The sequence below is a fragment of the Myxine glutinosa genome, chromosome 4, assembly GCF_964187855.1.
Source record: "Myxine glutinosa chromosome 4, kmMyxGlut1.1, whole genome shotgun sequence".
NCBI classification, from domain to species: domain Eukaryota; kingdom Metazoa; phylum Chordata; class Myxini; order Myxiniformes; family Myxinidae; genus Myxine; species Myxine glutinosa.
Genome location: NC_136264.1, coordinates 56,412,576 through 56,424,661, shown reverse-complemented (window position 1 = coordinate 56,424,661; position 12,086 = coordinate 56,412,576).

The window sequence follows — 12,086 nt, the reverse complement described above, 5'->3', positions numbered from 1 at the left end:
GCACTCTCTCCACCTCACCCCCAGGAATACCTCTGGCTACGGCTTCCCCTTCGCTCCCACCTCTTGTTCATATGTGTGTTGTACCGTCCACCAAACAGTGATGACTCCATCTACATCTCGCTGTCTGATGATATGGACCAACTTCTATCTATTCATCCCAACTCTCTCTTCCTCATATGTGGTGATTTCAATTGTCACCATGCCAGTTGGCTGGGTGTGGGTACCTCTCTCACCAGCCATGGCTCTTCAGCAAAGGACTTCTGCGACTCACTGGGACTGACACAATCTGTCAATTTCCTGACCCGGATCTCAGTCAACGGAACATCTTCTCTTCTGGACTTGGTTATGACTAACTTCCCTGAAAATGTCTGCTGCTCTTCTTCTGCTCCGATCGGATCATCTGATCATGTCCTTGTTAAAGTGGACATCTCTCTGACCATCCTCAGGGAGCCTGCTCAGCGTCGACGAGTCTGGCATTTCACTCAGGCAAACTGGCACGGTCTTCAAGCAGCCATCAATCATCTGGACTGGTCTCCCATCTCTACCACCTCTGACATCAACTCATCCTGGGAATTCTTCCAAAGTAAATTGCTCTCTCTCATGCACAGATTTATCCCATCTCGTCTTCAGTTGTCATACCCTTCCTCCCGTCCATGGTACACGGAATCTTGTGGTGAGGCTGTTGCCCAGAAACAACTTGCCTTCGTCTCCTGGAAAGCAAATCCAACGGAAGGAAATCTCATTTCCTTTCACAAAGCCCGAAACAAGTGTGTGTCCACCCTCAGGAGAGCCAGGAAACAATATCTCTCCGTTCTCAAGACCGAACTCTCTTATCTGTCTCCCTCTTCCAAATCCTGGTGGCGTCTGGTCAAATCCGTTTCTGGTGTTTGTTCCCCCTCCATCCCCTCCCTTACCTCAAACGGCTACACAGCTGACTCCGCACGTGAAAAAGCTGAATGCCTCAACTCTGTGTTTGCCTCTAAATCTTGTGTCCCAAACCCATCCCTCTCTGTACCCACCATACCCAGTCGTACCCTGCTGCTCCTGGACTCCGTGTCCTTTCCTCCTGACAAGGTGGAAAAGTTTCTGTCAACCCTCGACTCTGATTCTGCAACTGGACCCGACGGCATCAGCCCACGGGTCCTAAAATCCTGCTCTGCTGCTCTATCTCACCCTCTCTCTGTTCTCTTCACCCTCTCTTTTGCTCAAGGTCAACTGCCATCTGCTTGGAAATCAGCCAACATCACCGCTTTGCACAAAAAAGGTGCAAAAACAGATCCTAGCAACTACAGACCAATCAGCCTTCTCCCAATTATCAGCAAAGTCATGGAATCCATCATTGCTTCGGATATGAAATCTTTCCTCTTCTCCAATGGCTTGATCTCTGATCATCAATTTGGTTTCAGACCAGGTCACTCTACTCTGGACATGCTGCTTCTGCTGTCTCAACAATGGATGGAGGTCCTCAATGCCAAACAGGAAATTAGAGCTGTCTCCCTCGACATATCACGTGCCTTCGACACGGTCTGGCACCCCGCTCTGCTCACCAAACTCTCCTCCTTTGGTATCCATGGAAATCTCCACGCATGGCTGGCGGACTTCCTCTCTAGTCGTCGTCAACGTGTGGCCCTGAATGGGTTTCTCTCATCTCCTCTTCCTGTTCAGGCTGGAGTTCCCCAAGGCAGTGTTCTGGGCCCCGTGCTTTTTCTGGTCTTCATCAATGATCTCTCTGACTCTCTCGAAAATCCTCTCTATCTCTTTGCTGATGACTCCACTCTCTGCCGCTCCATTCCTCTTCCCTCAGATCGGCAGTCTGCTGCCTCCTCTCTCTCTGAAGACCTGGACAAAATCACAGACTGGTCAAACAAGTGGAACATGTCTTTCAATCCTGACAAATCTCACACTCTTACTATGTCTCTCCGAAAAGATCGACTGGACAACCCTCCCATCTACTTTCTCAACAATCCTCTCCAAGAAGTTCTGTCGCTCAAGATTTTGGGTCTCACTATCTGCCATGATCTTTCTTGGGAAAACCACATTTCCAAGCTGGCCTCCAAAGCCAGTCGCCGACTGGGCATCCTCCGTCGTGCGAAGTCCTTCCTCGGCACACCTGAGCTCCTCACCACATACAAGGCTTTCATCCGCAGCTCAATGGAATACTGTTCTCCCCTATGGGCCGGTGCTCCTGCCTCACACCTAGCTCGGCTTCACGCTGTTGAAACCAAAGCTTTCAGAATTATTGGAATCTCCCGCGATGAAGCTATCTCTGAGGGCCTTTCACTCACTCACCGCAGGCAGGTAGGTGGTCTTTCTGTCTTCTACCGACTCCTCTCCGGCCTTGCACCCCCAGCTCTCTCTGTGCTCTGTCCCCCAAATATTCCTACAGGTCGCACAAGATCTGCCAGCAACCCTCTGATGGTTAAACTGCCGAAATCTCGGCTCTCTGCTCACCTTCACTCTTTCATTCCTCTTTTCTCCCGCCTCTGGAACAAACTCCCTCACTCCCTTCAATCCCACTCCTCCCTCCAGGTCTTTAAAACAGCTGTTCACCACCATCTCTTATCTTCCCCCATCCAAAACCTTGATCTTTTCTACCCCCGCTAATTCACCCCAGATCCACCTTGTTTGAAATTCCAACTTCTTTCCTGGAAGTCCTGGCAGGGTCCATATGTTTTATACCTCTCCCACCGCCCCCTTCCCATGCCCCCCCCCCCAAAGCCCTCGCCCTCTCTCAGATCTCTCGATGTCTCCATGTCTCTCGGTCCCTGCTCTCAAATGTTGTGTTTGTGTCCTTCCCCCTCTCTCCCCATCTTGTCTACCGCTCCCGATGTTATATGTTTTATGTGTCGGTTTGTCTTTCTGTGTGATTAATGTTCGCTCTTTCACGAGCCTCGATCTTGTATACAAAAAAAAAAAAAAAAAAAGACCTTTCTGTCAAGCCCTGGCAAGGGTGGGGGCTGTTTTTGGGTGTTTTCTGGGCTGCCGATTGGTGGAGTTTGTCACCCTGCCCCAAAAGACCTCTCTAAGGGTCTTTCACTGTGACGCTCTTTGGCGAAGGGATTTTTACTATGATGCTTGGATGGTTTGCCTTTGAGCCTGTGTGCATTGCCTGGCAAAATTATCCTTTATGAGTGGAGGGTCTGTCTTTCCCTCCACAATGCATGACATATTAACCCATATAAAGGGAAGAATGGATGAATGAATGATCGTTTTCAGGCCATTTTCTCCGTTAGAGCAGGGGTTAGCCTTGCAGGCCCCATGACAATCATGATTCCCTGTTTGAGGCAATGTTTTTATGGCCGGATGCCCTTCCTGACGCCAACCCTTAGTCGCCTCTTACAATGCACAGGGATACGATGTACGTATTCTAAATCGGGGTACACACCGGGATCATTCATCACAGCAAGCTGGTACTCAATTTGCCGACCTCGGAGGGATGACAGGCTGAGTCAACCCCCCTGGCGTTAATTCAGCGATCGACCGGGATTCAAACTCAGGATCCTAAAATCCCAAGCCTGCGCCCTAACCGCTAAGCCAACACCAGGCTTTCATATAAAGGGAAGGGACTAAGATAATTTTCTGCTATGAAATAACTATTCTAAGGGACGTGTATGGTAGTTGTCATTACTTCTTAGCGGTTTCCCAAAACAGCAACAATATTGTTACGTTGGGTATTTGGAGTATTTGGGTTATTTTGGGTCTTCTGGGTCTTTGAGGGTCTTCAGTGTATTTTGGGTCTTCGGGATCTTTTGGGTCTTCAAAGTCATTTTTGGGGTGTTGGCTGAGGAGTGCATTGAAGGACAGAGGAGGCTCATTGGCTCACCTGTGCTGCGGCAGGACATGCTTCCCTTTATCGAAAAGGAGGATTTATTTTATTTCCCACACCAAGGTGTTTGGAGATTGGAGGAACCGAGAGGAAAGTGGGCCGTCTTTGCGACTCTCCTCAGACCCTTGCCTTCTTCGGCGCGTGGTCATCTTAGCCGGGTTCCCTTAGCCGGCCTTTGAGCTACGACGGCCGCCAACCTCCCGAAAGGACCCATTGGGGCGAGATAAGTGAAAAGGGGATATTTTAATTTCATTACTTTTCCCCGTGTGCATGGTTTGTGTCTGTGTTGCGGTACCTCATGTATAATTTTACATCAGCATTTATTTTCGTTATTTTCGTTCATGCCTTATTAGTCCCCTACCGGTGTACACCGGAGGGGACTATAGGTTTGCACGCCGTCCCTCCGTCCGTCAGTCCGTCAGTCCGTCAGTCCGTCACGCAAAGAACAGTTTTCCTGGCTTTTTTTCTAAACGCTTAATGCTAATGATTTCAAACTTGGCACATGGTTTCCTCATGATAAGTTACAGGTCAAGGTCGAACTTCACGACGTTTCGATCATTTTTGACAAAGTTATGGCACGTTGAACTTTGGTAATTCTGATAATTCTGAGGATCCTTAACTCAGTGCCATTTCAAGTTTTAATTTCCTTTAAAAAACAATTTCTCTTCAATAATAGGACCGATTGAGATAAAATTTTCACCATATGATGGACTCGGTCTGTAGAATATTTTAATGGTAATTATGACGTCACAGGTCACGTGGTTCAGCCGCCATATTGTTTTTCGTGAAAACACGAAAACCCATTTTTCTCTGCAACGGCTGAACAGATCGAGGCCAATCTTTGCAGGCAGAATCGCATACCCATGACGAACAAAAAAGTCAGCGAGCATGACGTCATGCGTCACATGGTTTCAGAGTTATGATGTTTTTAAGTATGAACCTTTAAAACCGAGCTCCTCCCTCATTTTTGATACAATCGAGGGGAAACTTCACAGATCTGTTCAGCATGTCAGTCTACTAAAATGTCCTTTTGGAATTTGCGATAGGGCACGTGGTTTGGCAGATATCGTTAATTAAACGAATTTTTTTTTTTTTTAATGGATATCTCTTGAATCGCTAGTACCTCAGACCGTGAGTTGGTAATAATTTATATAATTCACACAGTGCAATACGTGCAGGCCGCTCCACGGAGCGACCTTGCGGGCTTATCAACGAGGCGAGGCGACACACATGTGTCTCAGCATACCTCAGATCAAGTTTGAAAACCAGCATCAACCGTGCATTAATTTTGCATTCGATCATTTTTGACAAAGTTATGGCACTTTGAACTTTGGTAGGGGACATGTATTGCAGCGCAAAACTCAGAATGCTTGTTTTCTTATAATTATTGTTGCATTTATATGTCACGTTGTGTTTGGTTTCAGAATAAACTCGTGTATTTTGTGAGAATAAGCCTTCGTGTCTCTTCCCTTTCGTGCGCGTCAGTAACCGCCATAATTGGATATCACCTCAGGAGTTAGGCTGGTTCGGCCCATCCGTCCCAGGCTGGTCTTAATTAGTTAAGGACACGGCAATATGTAACCGAGTGGTAAAAGGTTAACCAGAACAGAAAGGCCAAAGGTAACAGAGTCCCTTTAGAGTTAGAGAGTTGGCCAAGCCCTTTGAGGAGCGGAACTGAAGGAAGCTTTGGGGCATGGCATCTGGGGCTGTGAAGGACAGAGACGGCCATGTCATGATGGAGCCTGCTGTGTGGTGTGTCATCCCAGGACAAATATACTTGTGATATTCATTAAAACCATGATAGAGTATAAAGTTAGCATGGTGTCGTGTTTTATGAAGAAAATGTCTGACGATATGTTTGCATTTAATAGACGGATGGTTTTGGATTTCGTAGCTGTCTAATCGGTCTGAAGGGTGTAAGGGGTCGAAATGGTGTTTAGTAAGGGCATTTTATGAGATATTTCACAAATCTGTTAACTAAATTGTTACCAAAAAATTTCTTCACCAATATGTTTGTAAAGGTGTGTAATAACATGTGTTAAAATGTTGAAGGTCAACTCCCGTGGGAAACCCAGAAAAAAAGCTGTTGAATTCGGGTACCGAAAAATTATTTTCGAGAATTTTTATTTTTTAAAATCGGCCCTTAAGTAACTTATGAGGGGTCAAATAAGGGTTTTTCATGATTCTGAGTTGATTGTTAACATTTATATTTCACCACAGACACTCCTTTGTGGAAAAATAATTTCTAAATATATCTCATTTTCTACTTTGCAGGACATGGAGTCTAGCAATATGGATGAAGACGTTACTCCACCTGTGCTCAATTGCTTCATCTGTGCACGCTCGGATACACCAGCTGAAAGGCTCATACAGGCAACTCCAAAGGGATACTCAACTTTATTGAAACAAGCAGAAACTGTCGAAAATGTTACTGTTGTGGAACATATGAAGGAGGCTCAAAAGGAAGGAAAACTGAGGTACCACCAGAAGTGTAAAAATGATCTGATCACCACGCTCCTCCTCAGTGAAGGCAAGTTTCATGATGTGTTGATAGATGGCTGCATCGATGAGGAGGTGAACACGGATTGCCTTGTCAAAACATCCTCCATCCATGATGTGGTTGGCTGTCGTACTTCCAGGATAGATCAACTGGATCACATCTAGTAGTCCAGAATCTTCCATGATGTTACCCATTGATCCAAGATAAGACTTCAGCAGGTGAAAACCACCCAACCTTGGAATGACGGGTAGATTTGCCTGCTTTATTATATTCACAGCCTTCAGCCAAATCGGAAGATCAAAGGTCACTATAGCGACCCCAGCGCGCCGTATGCACTCTTTCAGAGTGGTGAAGATGGTGTTGAGGTCATTAGGGTCTCCTTCAATAACTGGGAGGAACTCGATCTGTGTGCTCTGCTTTGCATCATTAGCATGGATTCTCTTCATCCAGCCATTCCAGTTGGAGTGTGGGAACTCAGGATCGTTGGCTTTGATCACCCACCCCGCTGCCCAGAGTGTGTCACCTGGAGTGAGGAGTGGCTGATCATGAGCCAGGGAGGAGGAAAGCTCAGCGAGGGGGAGAAACATGATCGCGTTCGTTCCTATCTGTTTCCTGTTCGTAAATGGAATAATCTTTACTTCAGTTCCTCTCAGGATCTTAGCTTTGTCGAGTGCCTTCGACTTCACCCGGGGGAAAGCTGCTGTTGTCTGTGGATCTGGCAAAGGTGGTGCCGGAGAGGTGACTTCGATCCAACCCATTGAGTGAAAGGGAGTGTTTCCGTGAATAGAGACAATGTTTAAATCTATATTGTCTCCAACAAACTGAGTGACTGCATTGTTTGTTTCCTCAACCTCCATAAAGACCACCTCATCATTACTTGACAATTCACTTTCACTGGCTGGCACTTTGGCTGTCATCACTGATTGATCCTCAAGCGCAGCATCAACCGCAACCTCATCATTGATCTGTTCATCGGTTTCATCCACAATGGTGTCAAGAGTGGCAGAAGTATCTGGAACATCATCTCCACTCCTACTATTAAGGAAGCAGTAGTTGTAGTTTTGTGTCTCCGTGTAAGACTCAGTGTATCCCAGCCGGTGGAACTTGTTGAGCATCCATTTTGACCCAAATCTATGATCAAGTTGTATGGCAAGCCCCATTTGGTGTGGCAATACTCCAGACCGAGGTCGACAGGCCTTAATAAAATTCTGCCCCCAAACGGCAACTCTTTCGTCTGTCTTGACAATCGGTCTCAAGAACATCTGAAGGCTTGCAGGAACAAGTGTCAGCTGACTATCGATGTCAGTCATACTGTGTGTGGTGGGGTATGACTTTGGACCTAAATCAATCAAGGCAATATCATTGGATATGAACTTGAGTGCCGTCTTTATGATCTGAGTCTTCTCATCTCCATGGTCAAGATTAGCATGATGCCCTCGCAGAATATTGTCGGTGCCATCTTTGAGACAGAGTACATCTGCCCTTTCCTGTGTTGTGAAATACAAGGTGTCTTCGTATTTCTCTAGAAGTTTTATCTTTAGCCAATGCTTTGAATAAGAAAGGCTCTTCTCTGGTGACTGATCAAACTCCTGCAGCTTTTCATGGACTTGGTCCATGTTCATTACCCCATGCTCTAATTCTGAGTCTAACCATTCGCAGAATTCAATAAAAACTGCCTCTCGCTCCTCATCAATACTCCTCTGTCCTCTCTTCCTTTTTCCTTCCTCATCAGTCTTGGACAAACTGTCACCTCTCGCAAACATAAGTTTGCATCGCAAATGGTACAGTGTTTCTTCTGCTACCAAGTCGTTGATCCCTTCCGGGCGTCCAGTGACTTCAGTGCCCCAGTCATCCCCGCGACTCCGTGCTGTCTTCAGCAAGCTTGCCTTCAGTGTATCTGCAGTCAAATTATCTGGCACTCTGTATTTCTTTCTAGCTTGTGCTGGATTATTTTTGTAGAGCTGGGCTGGTTGGTTGCAAAGAATGCATACATCCTTATACAGGAGGTCAACTGACTGTGATCTTCTAGAACTGCAGCCAGTTGATGAACTGAACTCACAAGTAGTGCGTCTTCTCTTCAACTTTGATGACTCTTTCTCTGCCTTTGATGCTTGAGCTGACTTCTTGGTGGTTGCAACAAAGTTGTTGTACAGATCATTTTTACACTTCTGGTGGTACCTCAGTTTTCCTTCCTTTTGAGCCTCCTTCATACGTTCCACAACAGTAACATTTTCGACAGTTTCTGCTTGTTTCAATAAAGTTGAGTATCCCTTTGGAGTTGCCTGTATGAGCCTTTCAGCTGACCATGTATCCGAGCGTGCACAGATGAAGCAATTGAGCACAGGTGGAGTAACGTCTTCATCCATATTGCTAGACTCCATGTCCTGCAAAGTAGAAAATGAGATATATTTAGAAATTATTTTTCCACAAAGGAGTGTCTGTGGTGAAATATAAATGTTAACAATCAACTCAGAATCATGAAAAACCCTTATTTGACCCCTCATAAGTTACTTAAGGGCCGATTAAAAAAAATAAAAATTCTCGAAAATAATTTTTCGGTACCCGAATTCAACAGCTTTTTTTCTGGGTTTCCCACGGGAGTTGACCTTCAACATTTTAACACATGTTATTACACACCTTTACAAACATATTGGTGAAGAAATTTTTTGGTAACAATTTAGTTAACAGATTTTCATATGTTTCCCTTACTAGTTAGAGTCTAAGCTCGAAGAGGTTGAAAGGGACTTAAAGGGTGTAAAGGCTTAAAGGGTATAAAAGGTTGAAAGGGTGAAGGGATCTCAAGGTGTCGAACGTATTGAAAGGGTCTTAAAGGTAAAAGTGGTCTTCAGGGTCTTGGGGGTCTTCAGGATATTGGGGTTTAATGGGTCTAAAGGGTATTATGGGTCTTTTGGATCTTCAGGGTCTTTTAGGACTTTTGGGTATTTTGGATCTTTTGCCTCTTTGGGGTATTTTGGGTCTTCGTGGTCTTTTGGGTCTTTATTTGGTCTTCTTGATACTTTGGGTATTCGGGGTATTTTGGTCTTCTGGGTATTTAAGGGTTTCAGTGTATTTTGGGTCTTTGAAATCATTGTGGTCTTTTGAGGCTTTGGGGTCTTTTGGATTGTTGGGCCTTTGAGGTCTTTGGGGTCGAGTCTTTAAGGATTTTTGAGGTATTTTGGGTCTTTGGGGTATTTTGGTTCTTTTGAATCTGTGGGGGTCTTCCGGTTATTTTGGGTCCTCTGGATCTTTTGAGTCTTTAAGGGTCTTCGTGGTCTTTTGGGTCTTCGTGGCCTTTCAGGATCTTGGTGGTCTTATGCGTATTGGGGGACTTAAAGGCTCTTCAAAGGTCCAAGGGATCTCAGCACTCTAAAGGCCTTAGGGGTCTTTTGTGTCTTTGTGGTCTTCCGGTTATTTTGGGTCATTTGGGTCTTTAAGAGTCTACGGGGTTTTCAGGGTATTTTGGGTCTTCGTGGTCTTTCAGGGTCTTGGTGGTCTTAACTAATGTTATGACAATGCCTACCAGTAATCTTTTCGACAATGCTTGAGAAACTGGATCCGTATTTGGGTATTGACCAAAATTTAATAATTCCGTCCGTGTCACATTCCTAACCTAACCATCAAATGTCGTCCGAATCCGTCCACAACCTTTTGAGATATCCTGCTCAAAAAGACACTCGACAGACAGACAAACGTGAAGCTGTCCATTTTCGGTGATGGAGGTAATTATCGATGTCGCAATGCACATGTCTGCCATTCATTGATTAATTTGGTCCGCTGGTGGCATCGTTGCGGTGTGGTCCTGCGCAATGCCACTGCTGCAGCTCCACCATGAATTCCAGTGTAATTCGGCAGAGCTGCCAGACACTGTTTTTTTTTTTTTGTCAAATGTACCATGTGTTATTTAACGTCCACAAGCATATCTTAGCGGAGGGAAAAGCTCGTAATGTTCCATTTGAAAGATGCGAAGTCTTTCATGCAACGCTCTGCGCAGCAAAAGAGTGACGGTTTATAGTTGGCATTGGGTTTGAATCCAGACTGTCCAGCTCAAGGCAGGCACACTTCCTCTGGGCTGTCTCGTTGGCCTCTTGGCTCCACCGTGAAAGGCTGATTCATGTGCAGTTCACAATACCGGTATTTACCGCTTTGGACCAATAGGGTGTCTACTATCTTAAGTTCAGTCTTTTTAAATTTGGGATCAACTACAGTAGTTTTTCTGTTTTTGAAGATTGACATTTACAGTATACAGTGGTTATACATGTCAGAGGTAGATTCAAGTATGATTTTAAATAGATAAATTAAATGCGGAGAGGCGAGGTGAAGTTGACGATGCATCACCAGAACAGGCGAAGAGGGGACCATGCATCATGTACATTTTTACTGCCATAAACAGTGGAGTAAAACAAGTTTAAACTTTCTCTATTTACACATAGCCTTTGGACCCAGGTCTAGACTCTAGTCTAGAAGAATGAATTTTCTTGTAGAACCTCCACCCAACCCCTACCCCCTCCCCAACCTCTCAGATATGTCTGGTTACCCACACCCCCTCTTTCGTCTTAGAGCCCTCTATATGGTTCAAACAGCAGTAATTGAAGTTCCCAGACACCAAACTGTCAGTTTTTGAGTCGGGTGTGGCTTTTTCAGCCAAAGTGCTAAAGAGAATGAAGTCATGGGTCAATATTCCCTGCACAAGACATTCTCATAAGGCATATCCTTTGTGGAAATGGTCACACCTCTGAACAATTGGTGTGGGATCAGATCAACTGGAATGTCTCTTTAAAATAATGTTGCTTGTTAATCGAATCTCTTGAACGAGGGAAATTAACAGATAAAAATAATACTGCTGTCATTACATATCCGTATGAAAAAGTACTGCATGATACCATGCACTATATTATGACTACAGTGTTTTAGCCACTACTGTACTGTAGCATTTTAAATAACACTTGTTCCAATGATCCCATATTGTTTTATTATCTCTGAGCAGGGGCACCCGGCGTTGCTCATTCCCCAATATAATCCTATTGGCATTTTGAAGAAATCAAATTTTCTTTTTTTTCCTATTTTTGTGTGGTCTAAAACACTTCCCAACATCCACTAAGGAATGGGGTGGAGGTCATTTAATATTTACAAATATTAAAGGCTTAAGTAATATTTCATATAGCTACAAAGGCTTAAATAATATAGAGCAATGAAAAAATAATCCAACCTTTTTTCTCCCAAAAGGTTTCACTTCGAGTGGGTATGGAGTTTGAAGACAAGGTGGGGAGGGGTTTGAAGACCTGGGACTGGGGTGGGGGAGGGCGTTGAGAACTTGGGGTGGAGTGGAGTTAAGGACATGAAGAAGAAAGGTGGAGGGGAGTACAGCGAGTTGGTAGGTTGAGGGAGCAATAGAGAGGACAGAGTTGGGAGAGGGGCGTTGAAGACTTGCAGTGGGGGGAAGAGAGGGAGTCGAAATTTTTTGGTGGGGAGGGGTTTTCAAGACTTGGAGTGGGAGGGCATTTGAATACAGGGTGGAGAGGGGGTTTGAAGGCTTATAGTGGGGAAGGCATTTTAAGACAGGATGGGGAGAGGTTTGAAGACTTGGAATTGTGATGGCATAGCTTCAGGACTTATGGTCGGGAGGGGAGTTAAGGACATGAAGAAGAGAGGGAGGGAAGGACAGAGAGCTGGGATGAGGGAGGCAGAGAGGGGGGTTGAGGACTTGTGGTATGTGGTGAGAACTTTGGGTGGGGAGGGGTTTTGAAGACTTGGAATGGGGAG